Source organism: Podarcis cretensis (genome assembly GCF_951804945.1).
Source record: "Podarcis cretensis genome assembly, chromosome: 4".
In the NCBI taxonomy this organism is placed as follows: Eukaryota; Metazoa; Chordata; class Lepidosauria; order Squamata; family Lacertidae; genus Podarcis; species Podarcis cretensis.
The window spans coordinates 43,503,309-43,517,279 of record NC_137173.1 but is presented as its reverse complement, the minus strand read 5'-3'; the positions used below and the strand labels follow the sequence as shown (position 1 = coordinate 43,517,279).

General features: G+C 43.0%; 1 long non-coding RNA gene across 1 annotated transcript; it reads right to left on the bottom strand.

Moving 5' to 3' along the window:
* Positions 1–6,719: 6,719 nt before the first annotated feature.
* LOC307215452 lies at positions 6,720–12,378 on the bottom strand. The gene is made up of 3 exons (XR_013838514.1): positions 11,986–12,378; positions 10,208–10,274; positions 6,720–6,953 (listed from the first exon to the last, which is right to left on the bottom strand). It is a non-coding gene; the product is annotated as an uncharacterized lncRNA (long non-coding RNA).
* Between the last annotated feature and the right edge of the window lie 1,593 nt (positions 12,379–13,971).

Here is a 13,971-nt window from a genome sequence, read left to right as displayed (position 1 = left end):
CCCACGATGGGGTGAGCTCCCGTTGTTAGGTCCCTGCTCCTGCCAACCTAGCAGTTCAAAAGCACGTCAAAGTGCAAGTAGATAAATAGATACCGCTCTGGCGCGAAGGTAAATGGCGTTTCCGTGCGCTGCTCTGGTTCACCCGAAGTGGCTTAGTCATGCCGGCCACATGACCCGGAAAAACTGTCTGCGGAAGCAGACAAACACCGGCTCCCTTGGCCAGTAGAGCCAGATGAGCACTCCAACCCCAGAGTCGGTCACGACTGGACCTAACGGTCAGGGTTCCCTTTACTTTTACCTATGATTTGCTTAAATAAGACAGCTAAGCCATAGTTTGAGAAAGTGGTTTGTTTCAACAAATTAAAATGAACCAAATCTTAGGATTTGGACATAATGCTAAACACTGGTTAATCTAAAATGAAAGTAGAAGCTCCTGATCTTATACTGGACCAGAGAGTGAAAGGAGGAGCCTATGGGTCCAAGGTTAACTGTAGCTCGTGCATGCTTTAGCATCCATGAACTGGACATGCTATATTCAGAACCCACAGAGTCTTCTTCAAAAATATTTGTCTGACAGTATATGGATTTTATTTAACCAAGACGACTATTTTTTTCAGAAACACATACCTTACATTACATGAAGAAAGTGTTTCAGCAGAAGTGATTAATGTGGTGGGTTGGAATCACCCTCCTAATACTGGCATTGCTAATGTTGATCTGGACAGGACTGGGGAAGGATGGCAGTGAGGTTCAGAGCTTGTAGCTGAACTTGTAGAGGTGCTGGGTTGGCAGTACAGGCCCAGTGATGCAACCACAGAGCTCTAGCATCACCACGGCACTGCCCCAGCCAAATAAGCAACCGTGACACTAGTGTCAGGAGAGTGACTCTTTTCCTCAACACATGTTGGTACTGGATTGCATCCAGAATAGCACAGGGAGGAACTCTGCAAACTGAATGCTTCCATGGGTGAGAGGGGAGCAAGGTATTTTTGTGATTTATCTCCCTGCCATGGAAATCCCATATGCTCCCAAACATCTGCCCCGGAGAATTGGGGGATCTCTGGTGTGGTGTGGGAGGTGGCACTGGGGACTGCATGATAGAGGATAAATTGGTAAATATCACTGCCCTCCCACCACTGCTCTTGAGAGCATCCAGTTCCCTGATCGGTTGCACTTTTTTTGCCAGATGTTTGCAGTCATACTTGAATTCCATAATTGAACCCTTGTTTTCATGCCATTGGTGGGTTGGCCTCTGTCATGGGAAACAATGGAAGAGTGTGCCTTTGTGAGTAAAGTCAAACTGCTGGAAGGTTACAGCACCTGCTGTGGCTGTAGAGACCGATATGGGAGAGACATGTTGTGTTGCAGTTGGGCAGATGAAGGTGCCTGTTTGTGCGCTGCAGATGCACCATGGCATTTCTTCTCCTCCCAGTGGTTATTCCTCCTCTGGTCACTGCTATGCATGTACAACCTGACTGCCTGTCTCCAGTCACTGTGGTTGTCTGGAAGGGATTCCCACATCACAGGATTGATGTTGCCAGCCTTCATGTCACTTTTGCAGATATCTTTGCAGCACAGAGTTGGTCTGCCAATGGGCCTGATGCCTGAAACCAGCTCCCCCATACGCTGTTCTGTCAGCTGCCCCAAGACCCTTTCCTTTAGGTCGAATTCTTTAAAGTGAAAATAGTGCTGTAGACATCACAGGGATATAGCAAGATGAAGTAGGAGTTAATATACTGTTGCAAACAAGAGAGAATAAAGTCTCTTTGCACCACACAGCATGTGTCTATAAGTACAGTGGTACCTCTAGTTACGAACTTAATTCATACCGGAGGTCCGTTCTTAACTTGAAACTGTTCTTAACTAGAGGCGTGCTTTCACTAATGGGGCCACTTGCTGCTGCTGCGCCGCCGGGACACGATTTCTGTTCTCATCTTGGGGCAAAGTTCTCAACTAGAGGTAACTCTTCCAGGTTAGTGGAGTTTGTAACCTGAAGCATTTGTAACCTGAGGCATTTGTAACTCGAGGTACCAATGTACATGGAAAAGGGTTGAAATAAATTCTGGAGACAACACCACCAAGTGATTGGTAAAGGAATCAACGAAGTAGATTATCCTTTGTTTGAAAAATTACAAAATAAAATTTCTAGAAGAGCAGAGCTGGAAAATTGTAAATTACATTGTTACTGCCAGTTGTACCTCTCTGAATACCTAAAATTCATAACATTTTGGACAGCTGCCAAACTTGCCAGCTTGGAATTTGGACGGTTCATCATTTTTCTTCTGTAATGAATGTTAACCAATCTCTGGAGCTCAACAGAACTGTGGGATAAGTGCATGAGACAGTTGGCAAAAAGCAAGTGGTCAGATAAAAAGACCCGCATGTGCAGACCTTGAAGATGAATATTTTGAATCCACATTCAGTATCTCATATTTGGAAAACACAAATCCAGCAATTGAACATTTTCTATAACATCTTTAATACATATGTATTCCAGGGAAGTGCCTATAAAGAAGGAGTGAGGAGAGGGTGAAAGCTGGTCACTTTAGAAATGTTGGTTTCTAGGAGCTATCATAGCGCTGCATTGGTGAAAGGTTTTAGGAAGGATTCTTTTTGAAACAGAAGAACATCTTAATGGATAGTTCTACCTAGTTTGTGGTATAGGCTACTTACTTTTTAATATTACTTCTGAGTAGACATAGTTAGGTTTCTAGCTTAAATATGTTGGACCTTTAGTTACTAGTAACAGCTTTCTGTGGTCCTCAGGTCACAGAGAGCTACCACAGAAGGCTATTTGTCTGGTCCAGGATTATCTACTCTGACAGCAGCTTTGTTTGTTCCTGGCATCTGTCTGTCTTGAGAGGGAATGGAAGAGTGTCCCATCCGGGGGGTAAAGTCAAACCATTGGAGAGCAATATGGAAGAGAGATGTCTTTTTGCAGCTGGGGCAGATGAAGGTGTCTGGTTTTGCTGCTACAGATCAGCGGCGTAGCATGGGTTGTCAGCACCCGGGGCAAGGCAAGTAATTTGCGCCCCCTAACCCGGGGCAAGGCAAGTAATATGCGCCCCTAACCACTAACCTGCCGCCGCTGCCAGCTTCTTCTTGCTGCTGCCTGGGCTGGTCAGGTGTGGTTCTCTCCCGCGCTCAGTGCTGCGCTGGGCGGCCGCTGCACTGTCCCTCCCCCAGATAGTCCCTCCCTCACTCTCTCTCCACTCCGCACCGCAACGCACGCCTGGCACCCTCCCCCTCCACAGTGGGCGGCGACTCAGCAGCTCGGATTGGATTCGCACAGCCAGCACTGCAGTGAGAGAGAGTGAGTGAGCCAGGTAGGGGCAGAGAGCTGCGAGTGCGAGCGCCCCCCCAAAAATGTTGCGCCCGGTGCAGCTGGCCCCCCTGCACCCCCCACGCTACGCCACTGCTACAGATGCACCAAGGCACCTCTCTCTGTGCTCCTTCCAGTAGCCATTTCTCCTCTGGTCACTGCTGTGGATACAAACAAAAAGGTAAAGGACCCCTGGATGGTTAAGTCCAGTCAAAAGCGACTACGGGAGTGCGGCGCTCATCTCGCTTCAGGCCAAGGGAGTCAGTGTTTGTCCACAGACAGATTTCTGTGTCATGTGGCCAGCATGACTAAACTGGTGCAACAGAACATCATGACAGAAACCAGAGTGCACATAAATACTGTTTACCTTCCTGCCACAGTGGTAACTATCTACAGTGGTACCTTGGGTTAAGAACTTAATTCATTCTGGAGGTCTGTTCTTAACCTGAAACTGTTCTTAACCCAAAGCACCACTTTAGCTAATGGGGCCTCCTGCTGCTGCCACGCTGCCGCCACTTGATTTCTGTTCTCACCCTGAAGCAAAGTTCTTAACCTGAGGTACAATTTCTGGGTTAGCGGAGTCTGTAACCTGAAGCGTCTGTAACATGAGGTACCACTGTACTTGCACTGGTGTGTTTTTGAACTACTAGGTTTGCAGAAGCTGGGACAGAGCAACAGGAGCTCACCCAGTCTCACAGATTCGAACCACTGACCTTCCCATCAGCAAGCCCAAGAGGTTCAGTGGTTTAGACCACAGCACCACCTGCTCCCTAGTGGATACAAGACCCATCTATCTCCAGATAGAGGCCTTTCCTATCAGTTGCTTCCTGCTCCTTTGGAGATGTTGAAGATTTAACCTGGGACCATTTGCATTGAAAGCAATGGAGCTAAAGTCTCTCCATTTGGTCCTCAGTTCTGGAGTTGTGTTAGGGTCCAGCATTTTTATTATTCACAGTTGTAATATTGGGGTAGGATAGCTAGGATACTTACCTTGAACAAGAGGAGGAGTAGTATTGTTTTACTAAATTAATAACCACCCTAAAAACCTGTTATCCTAAATACTAGGGAGTAAGCCCCATTTAACACAGTAGTATTTACTTCCAAGTAAACATAGATCAGACTGTGGTACTAAAAAAAAAAGACCATAGGCATTTAGTTGTTTAAGAATGGATGAGATTGCTTGCATTTTGCAGTCAGTGAACATCTGGGACCGATGCCACTAAAATAATACATGAAAAATGGTAAGAGGAGGCAGCTAAAGCTGTTTCAGTTGTCAAGGGCATTGTCAGACACCAAATTGCTAAATGGCTCTTGCTACACAATAATGCACGTAACCAAGAAATGTACCATGTAGCTTGATGAATCTCCTGCTGCTTCCTGATTAGTACATCTATGGCTATTTCCTATAATTTTAATGAGAGTGATGTTCCCGGGAGTGCTTTATTGGTGAAGACCAAGCCTGCAACCTCTGAACAAGGGTTTTATCTTTATAATAATCTTTTAAGAGATAATAACATTCCACGTGAATGGCATCACTCAGTCTGCACTGATGGTGCTTTCGCTATGACAGGCAAAGGATTCTTATTACAAGAGAGAAAGCTTTTAAGACTGCAGATATGTATGTAAGTTTGGATAAGACATGAACAGGCTCGAATCAAACTGATTCTCAGCTTTCATCTGAATCCTCCCAATCCATTCCAGAAATGGGAATTTGGACCTCCCCACAGCCACATACAATTGTTGCCCCTTAACCCTTATCACCGCTGTTTTTTAAAGGATTGGCCATTTAAAATGACATTTCACATGTTGTGAATAAAGATGCATAATTTGGAATGTCTACTGAAAGATAATGGCTTGACTGCACTTGCATTGGATATACCAGGAGCATAATTGTTCCTCCACAAGGCATCTATAAACTATTCAGCCTGTTTTCCTGGCCCTTTGCCTCTTTGGAACTGTGTTAATCTACATTCCTGCCAAGGTCTGCAACCCAACTGTCTATCCTTAAAATGCTGCTCTTTAAGGTGGATTTATAGATTTGCTGGAAAGGAGGCTCAAGCATGTCCATTTCTATTAGATAAACTGTTCTTCTCTATAAGATGATGGTGAAAGGAAATACAGTACTCTAAACCTGCCTTTTTAGATGAATCCTTTAAACCACAGGCTGGAGAAACTGTGGGCCTCCAGATGTTACGGGACTACAACTCCCATCATCCCTGACCATTGGCCAAGCTGATTGGGGCTGATGGGAGTTGGAGTACATCAATAAGTAGTCAACCATTAGTATTTATTAGGGCTAGGCAAAGAGATTTCCCTAGGCATGGAATTCTTACCAAGGTTTTAATAGATTCAATTGGGTCTGCCACCCCCTGGTTGCTTCCCTTGCTAAGCCCACCTGGGCCACCTACTCGCTTACCTGTGGGTCTGAGCCACCCACCCACTCACTTGCTCACCTGTCTGGGCTACCACCCACTCATATGGGCCACCTGCCTGCCTCCCTGCTGACATTTCCATGCTCCTCCCCCTGCAATATCGCTGTTCTCTCATTGTGCTGCAGTTCACATGAGTACTTGTTGGGCAGCAACATAAATTGCAGCATTATGACATGCTTACAGTTTTATTATCTAGTTAGAAAAAGAACACCGGGATTTTACTAGAATTTGCTGCACTTTTAACATTCAGTGTGTGTGGTTTTTTCAAGCAAGCAAACTTGAGTGTAAGAAAACCTTGGTAAGAATTCCATGGCTAGTGAAACCTTTTTTGCAGAAATCTGCAAAGTGCTAGAAAAATCTAACTGCACACTAATTCTCAAAGTACTCTGAAAATGAGAGGAATGTAGTCAATTTACAAGGCTACATAGGCTGCAGTCCTTAACACAGTAAGACTTTTAAAAAAATAAACATACATACAGTGGTACCTCGGGTTACATACGCTTCAGGTTACATACACTTCAGGTTACAGACTCCACTAATCCAGAAATAGTACCTCGGGTTAAGAACTTTGCTTCAGGATGAGAACAGAAATTGTGCTCCGGCGGCGCAGTGGCAGCAGGAGACTCCATTAGCTAAAGTGGTGCTTCAGGTTGAGAACAGTTTCAGGTTAAGAACGGACCTCTGGAACGAATTAAGTACTTAACCCGAGGTACCACTGTACATACATACATACATGCATGCATAGAATAATGGTTGTTTACATCTAGAAAGGGGATGCTAACACACTCCTGGCCAGAAATCCTGTTATGGAAGATAAAACTATTTGAAGGATGACCCAGAGCTGTAAACTGGCATTAATTCCAGATTAAATTTCTCAGTATTAAAAAAGACATTATGTGTGTGTGGGGGGGGGGGGTTAAAAAAAGCATTGTTAACACAAGATCACACACAGCAGTACTGCGACATTTGAGCAATAATTATAAAATGTAGATTTATTTGCAAACCCATTACTTGTCCATTGGCCAGTGTACAATACGGTTCTTTTTTAAAGACTTTTGGTTTAATGATGCTTCAAGGACCATTCCAATCTTGCACCAGTTGAAATCGTGATTCGTTCCCAATTCTCTCTGTAGTGATATGTGTAGAACGTAATTAAGAGACAGCTAAGATTCTGCTGAGTTGTGCATTCTTCCAAGATGCTTTAAGGAAAATATTATAGATGCATGAGTAATCCTTTTACTTGATAGCAGCAATTTAAAAGTGGGTCTTTGTAATTATGCTAATAATACCTGCCATTATATTTCACAACATACTTTGCAGAAGGGTAAGGGTTAGTGAACATTTTCATCCCTGACGTGCTGCAGTGAACCGAGGGGAAGTTTCTTCATTTATTCTTTTGTTTAATAAGTGTTACCAAAAAAAAATCAGCCCTGCTTTTATCCAGTGCTCCGATGAGCAAACTCAGAAAATGGTAGTTGAGATGTGGAGTCTTTCTGTTTCTAGGAAGGCTAAAATATGTTGCCATTTTGGCATAATGACCATAAAGAGAAAGCAATGGTTAAGAAGAGGAATTTCACATATTGATTTGAAGAAACCAGTCATACAGCTCCCTGAATGAATGAATGAATGAATATCTTAAACGTGGACAACGGTGACAGGTAGATTTCCTAATAATGGGTATAAAAGGTATAGGGACCCCTGACCATTAGGTCCAGTCGTGACCGACTGGGGTTGCGACGCTCATCTTGCTTTATTGGCCGAGGGAGCCAGTGTACAACATGTGGCCAGCATGACTAAGCTGCTTCTGGCGAACCAGAGCAGCGCACGGAAACGCTGTTTACCTTCCCGCCGGAGCAGTACCTATTTATCTACTTGCACTTTGACGTGCTTTCGAACTGCTAGGTTGGCAGGAGCAGGGACTGAGCAATGGGAGCTCACGCCATCGTGGGGATTCGAACCGCTGACTTTTGATTAGCAAGTCCTAGGCTCTGTGGTTTAACCCACAGCGCCACCCACGTACCAATAATGACTATAGTCAACTGTTATTGGTATTCTGTTCTAAATTGTAAAGAAAAGGTTACAAATGAAGAAGGAACATTTTATTAAACATCAATCCATACAATATCCCCTCTACTATCTGCCATTTTGGAAACTGAATAATCTGATGTGGGGGAGTAATGTGGGATATCATGTGAGATTAAGGGCCAAAAAAGTTACAGTGGTACCTTGATTCTCAAACTTAATCCATTCTGGAAGTCCCTTCTAAAACCAAAGCGTTCCAAAACCAAGGCGCACCTTCCCATAGGAAGTAATGCAAAATGGATTAATCCATTCCAGACTTTTAAAAACAACCTCTAAAACAGCAATATAACATTAATTTTACTATCTAACAAGACCATTGATCTATAGAATGAAAGCAGTAAATAATGTACTGCAGTCACACAACCAATCAATCAGTAACTGAACTGGGTTCCACACAGTCACAAAAACAAAGAGAGCTGCAAAAACAAAATGCAAAATAAATAGCAAAAACAGACAGACCTCAGAGTAACACTCAAAACGGAAGTGTTGCACTCAATTCGGAAGCATAACACTCAAAACGGAGCACGTTCGGCTTCTGAAAAAAGTTCGCAAACCGGAACACTTACTTCCAGATTTGCAGTGTTTGGGTTCCAAGTTGTTTGAGTACCAAGATGTTTGAGAACCAAGGCTCCACTGTAATTGCATAAGTGCATAAGTGCAATTAAAGTGATTTTTTTTTAAAAAAAAAAATGTGACTAGCAACTGTGGGAAGACCTAAATAGCCTCTGGACTATGAAGATGGTGGGGGGAAGCTAAATTCTTTCTCTCCCTGCTATGGTCCTAACAAAGAGTGCCTCTTTGAAGCTGCTACTTGAATCCACAGGAATCTACTGTTGGCACTAATGAGGTTTCCTTTGAATTACAGTTTTTCCTGGGAGGGAAAGAGTTAACCTTCCTCTCCTCCCAACCTTGTAGTCCTGAGGCTACTCAGACCATGCTGTGGCTGCTGTATACTGTATATAACAAAAAATAATAATGCACAAGTTAATTGTATTCACACATCATATCTATTTTGGCCCTGAATGGTTTCTGTCTCTAGGGTTTTGTTTTGTTTTGAAGCACATTATGCAAGCCTCCTGGGGAAATTCATGTTAACCTCATCACACAAATTAACGTAAGCAAATTCAAATATTTGCTTGCTCCCAAGGGTCTGATTCCCACAGTCAAAGAGTGGCTCGTTGTTCTGCACTGATCTTGCCCCATGTACACAATTAGGTCAAGAAGCTACTCTGTTATATCCATTGATGTACAGGTGATTTTTCACCCTGGTAACATCTACATCACAGCTTCAAACTGTGGGTTGATGGTGGTCCTTGCCTCTGCACACGGACTCCTGGGAATTGTGGTTTTGTGAAAGTGTGTGTGGTGGTGTTCAGGGATTTCTTGACAGAAAAAGGAAATTGCATCTGCACTCAGCCAGAAGGAAAGCCATACTAGTAATATTGCTCTGAAATTAATATAATTAGTGCTGCCCAAGTGCTGCTATGATGGCAGTAATTGTCACTCAGTGAGCAAATATCCACATTGTGTGAGTCACCCTGCACTTGTGGGTTACATGGAAAAAGTACCCACTTCTTCTGATAGCAATCTAGCCTGTGGTATTTAGCAAGAGCAAAAAAGAACAGACTGCTCATTTCTGTGCAGTAAAATTCAGAAGCTTGGTGACTCCACTTCCAGGGTATGTGGTGGTATGTTTGTGGTTATTCCATCAATGCGGGGAAAGGATAAAGCCCACTGCTGTTCAAAATCACCTATATTCCGAAGATGCTTTGCTGTTTTAGAAACGTGTGTGCTTTGTTTTTCTAATGGACTTTAGGTACTTTGCCTAGTGCTGTCCAAAAATTTCATTTGCATCTTTTTTTAACATTTTCCATCCATTTCATGCCAAATTCCATGATTTGGTGGGGGAAGAAGACGGTTTTGTATATCTGAATTAGAACATTTTCTGATGATAATTAAGGTGATTTCCAATTGCTAAGCAGCCACCAGCCAGCAACCAATACAACTGTCTTGTTGTGTGGTAAATTCTAAAACTCTGGCACTCCCCATTGGGCAATATGCGTTGTAGCCCATTGACATTCTGCTTTAAAAGCTATACAATAATTTCATGTTTTTTTAAAAAAATAACCCCCAAATTTCCTGTGCATAAATGTGGAGACATCACCCCTTTTCTTGCCTAATGGAGCAATTAAACTAAGAGTTTCAGGTTCCCATGCACCTAATTCATCTTTATAGCTCCCAGCGTACTATTTATTTCATACTTTAGGTTCAGCTCCATGGAGAGTGTATTTATAAATTTGGCTGACATGTGGATAATGTTTTTGACCTTTGATAATAGGAGACGGTTTTGAGTTTATGACAGAACTACAACCTTTTATGTTCCCATTCAGACTCTTCTTCTTCTGAGGCATTCATAGCTCCTCTCTGTCTCTCTTCTTCTGAAATAAAAAATGGTAGATGGGAGAATTAATTTGCTCACAGTGCAAACTGCCTATGTTTGTTAATCCACAAAGCATGAATAATGTAAAGCAAGAAGGTTACCTAAGGTCCCACAAAGGGTTTAGGTTGCATGGGACGTGTTTCCAGATTATATGCAATTCTGGCCAATGCAATTCTGGGCTGCATCAATAGGAGTATAGCATCTAGATCAAGGGAAGTAATAGTGCCACTGTATTCTGCTCTGGTCAGACCTCACCTGGAGTACTGTGTCCAGTTCTGGGCACCACAGTTCAAGAAGGACACTGACAAACTGGAACGCGTCCAGAGGAGGGCAACCAAAATGGTCAAAGGCCTGGAAACGATGCCTTATGAAGAACGGCTAAGGGAGCTGGGCATGTTTAGCCTGGAGAAGAGGAGGTTAAGGGGTGATATGATAGCCATGTTCAAATATATAAAAGGATGTCACATAGAGGAGGGAGAAAGGTTGTTTTCTGCTGCTCCAGAGAAGCGGACACGGAGCAATGGTTCCAAACTACAAGAAAAAAGATTCCACCTAAACATTAGGAAGAACTTCCTGACAGTAAGAGCTGTTCGACAGTGGAATTTGCTGCCAAGGTGTGTGGTGGAGTCTCCTTCTTTGGAGGTCTTTAAGCAGAGGCTTGACAACCATATGTCAGGAGTGCTCTGATGGTGTTTCCTGCTTGGCAGGGGGTTGGACTCGATGGCCCTTGTGGTCTCTTCCAACTCTATGATTCTATGATTCTATGATATAAAAAGTTAGGTCAAAGTAGAACAAATAGGAATGAAGTTATTGATTGTGATCATTATTCACATTGAAGAAGGGCAATGGAAGATACTGGAAAGTGATCAGGAAGAAGCAAGAAAAAAATACCCAGAAGAATTCTGAATGCAAGAAATGTGCAGAAGAGTGAAATATGTATTCAGTAAGTAGTTTAATGCGTGATTTTAAGGGATAACAGGAGATCCCTTCTTCAGTCTATTGAATAGATTATCAAGCACAGAGATCAAGCCACAGCTACTACTAATTTTAAGTGTAAATTAAATGAAGTACTTAGCACCTCTTTGCTTCTCATTTGTGTATACCAAATTGTCTTTATTTTTTTCCCAGCCAGCTATTTTAGAATGTAACTTCTTGTGCTCAGGGCTTATTATGCTTCCAATGATAGGCTTTGATTCGGGGCTAATTATAGTAATTAAGACATTGCCTACACTGTTGCAGCCGTGCAGATTGTGGTACTTATGCCTGACAAAGCTCAGAATATATGGCCTCTAAGGGCATTGCTTTCAAACGCACTTTCCATCACCTTCTGAGCTGTGAACTTTGGGAATTTCATTTACAACTTGACTCCTACAGAGGTGCATATGGTGTGGTACAGAGCCACACCAAAGGAATGGGGTGTGGGAATAATTAAGGTAATTTGTTAACATCTGGCCCTCGGAGAGCCTCCACACAGATAAAGGGGGAGGTGGGGAGGCAAGATAAATGGCAGGGCTGCTCCTCCCATGCCAGCTGTCCAGAGAACATCTCCTCACACTAGACCTTATAAAACATGACACAATATAAGAAACATACCCAAACTAAAAAGTTCTTCCTTGAGCTTTGAGGGAAGGAAGCCATTTTCAATTCAACACAGTTGCATGCACCCCAATCTCTGAATGGTGAGAGACTCTCTCAGTTCCAGCACTTACCTTGGGTTTGGTTTCCTTGGAATGAAGCTCAACGGAGGCTGTGGTGTCTTCAGGATACATAGTTCTATTTACACATATATGCAACCCAAGCATAGGCTGGGAGGGCTCACAGCATCAACACTCCAGCAGATTTTGCCCTCCCAGTTAGATTTCCAGGGAGATCCCCAAGCCACAGCTTTGGGTCCAGCACAGACCGAGAGAAGCCTCTGTGTCTCCAGATTCCAGCATCAGCCAAAATTCACTGCACACACACTCCACTTTGGCCTATGGTTCCCCACCCTGGGATAACACCAGCTAGCTGGGTGAAGGGGGTGGAGAAATGTCTAGCCACTTCCCGGAGAGCACCATCACTTAGTTGTCACTATGGCAACATAGCTCACTCTGTGAGATGCTGATGAGAGCACTTAAGTGGCCAGCAAAGGCCATTACCTCACAAAGAGACTAGTAGAACTGGTTCAGTGGCTTCTGCTAGATTCTAGACCTCACTGGATCACAGACCTGGAAGGGATTGGTGGATATGAAACCTATAATGATATATAGTCACATTTTCACCATAATCTTGTTGTCTTATTTGAAGCCTGGCTTTTGCTTTCAGTCTACCACTAATTAAATGGGTAGTCAGAATAGGGTTGGCAGTACCAATTCCTAACCTGAACATAAACACTGAGCTCTCCTGATGTAGTGGGAAGAAAGGCAGACATGGCTGCTTCCAGCTACTTAGCCTCTGAAATATACTCGGAGTCGAGTGTGGATTTCATGCTCTTTATTCAGCTCATAGTAGCGAGGAATGAAAGTTCCCCCCAAATATCTGCTTTATATACATTATTTACACAATGGGCCACACGTGATTGTCTGTTTCCGGGATTCTCCTGTAGGCCAATCAGGTTGCGGATTCACTTCCACCTGGAGCTGGATTGGGTGGCTCCTGCGGACCAATCATACTGCTGCATTGTTCTAGGACCAATCAGACTGCTGCATTTTGGATCCTATTCAACTCAGTACATAACAGCCTTGTTGCTCATTATCCCTTCACCTGTTGTGACCAACTGGTCACAAAAGTGTCCTTAAGAGCAGTAAAGGGAGGAAGGGTGTCAGAGGAGCAAATAGGCAGACACAAAATGGCTGCCACATCGAAGAGATGAGAAAAAGGGCCATAAAATGGCTCAAATGTGGAAAATTTGTCTTTACAAGTTTGAAACATGAATAGAAACAGCCAAAAATGTTCCAGAAACCTCCTTTTCCAGGGGAAAACAGAAATCATGACATAAGTCTGTTGCTGAATATCCAGACTCCAGGGAGAATGAAATGTTCTGTCAATGGCTTCTGGGCATTTCCAGTTCTGTTGTTATACTTGCATAATAGAGAGTGTTCTGGATAATGTCGTAGGGGATTGCTGGAAGATGAGCAGGAAAATGAAATTCAGATGCTGTGGTTGATGTGCTTCCTCTTGCTGGCAAGTAGGTGCTGTAGATTAGAGTTAGAAATTAAAACATAATTCAAAATTATTCCTAAACTAATTTCCCACATAAATATACATGCACGGTCACAAAGAAAAAGATGGCTCACCAGTAATTGTGCAATTTTTAAGGAAAATGATAGAAAAGAAGAACAAACACACAGAAAACACAAGTCATAGGAGTAGTGGTTGGAGGACACCACACCAGATTAGAGTGATGATTGACACCAAATGTCATCTGCAAGTTTGCCATGATTTGGGGTGTATTGGGAGATCATGGCTCACAGTCACCCAGCTGGTTATTATTCAGCCATATTCTGTTTCAGGTTTTTTACTTGATGAGCTTCATTGATAAAGAAAAAAGCGACTCGCATAGGTAAATTGACCCAAAATAAGATTTTATCTTTTCAGCAGTCTTTTTCAGAAAACATTTCTGCATGAACTAGATTCCAAAAAATTGCCATGTTTTGCATAGTTTTAAAACTTACTTATTCTGAACCTCCACAATCTCCAACTTTATTTTTTTTCCC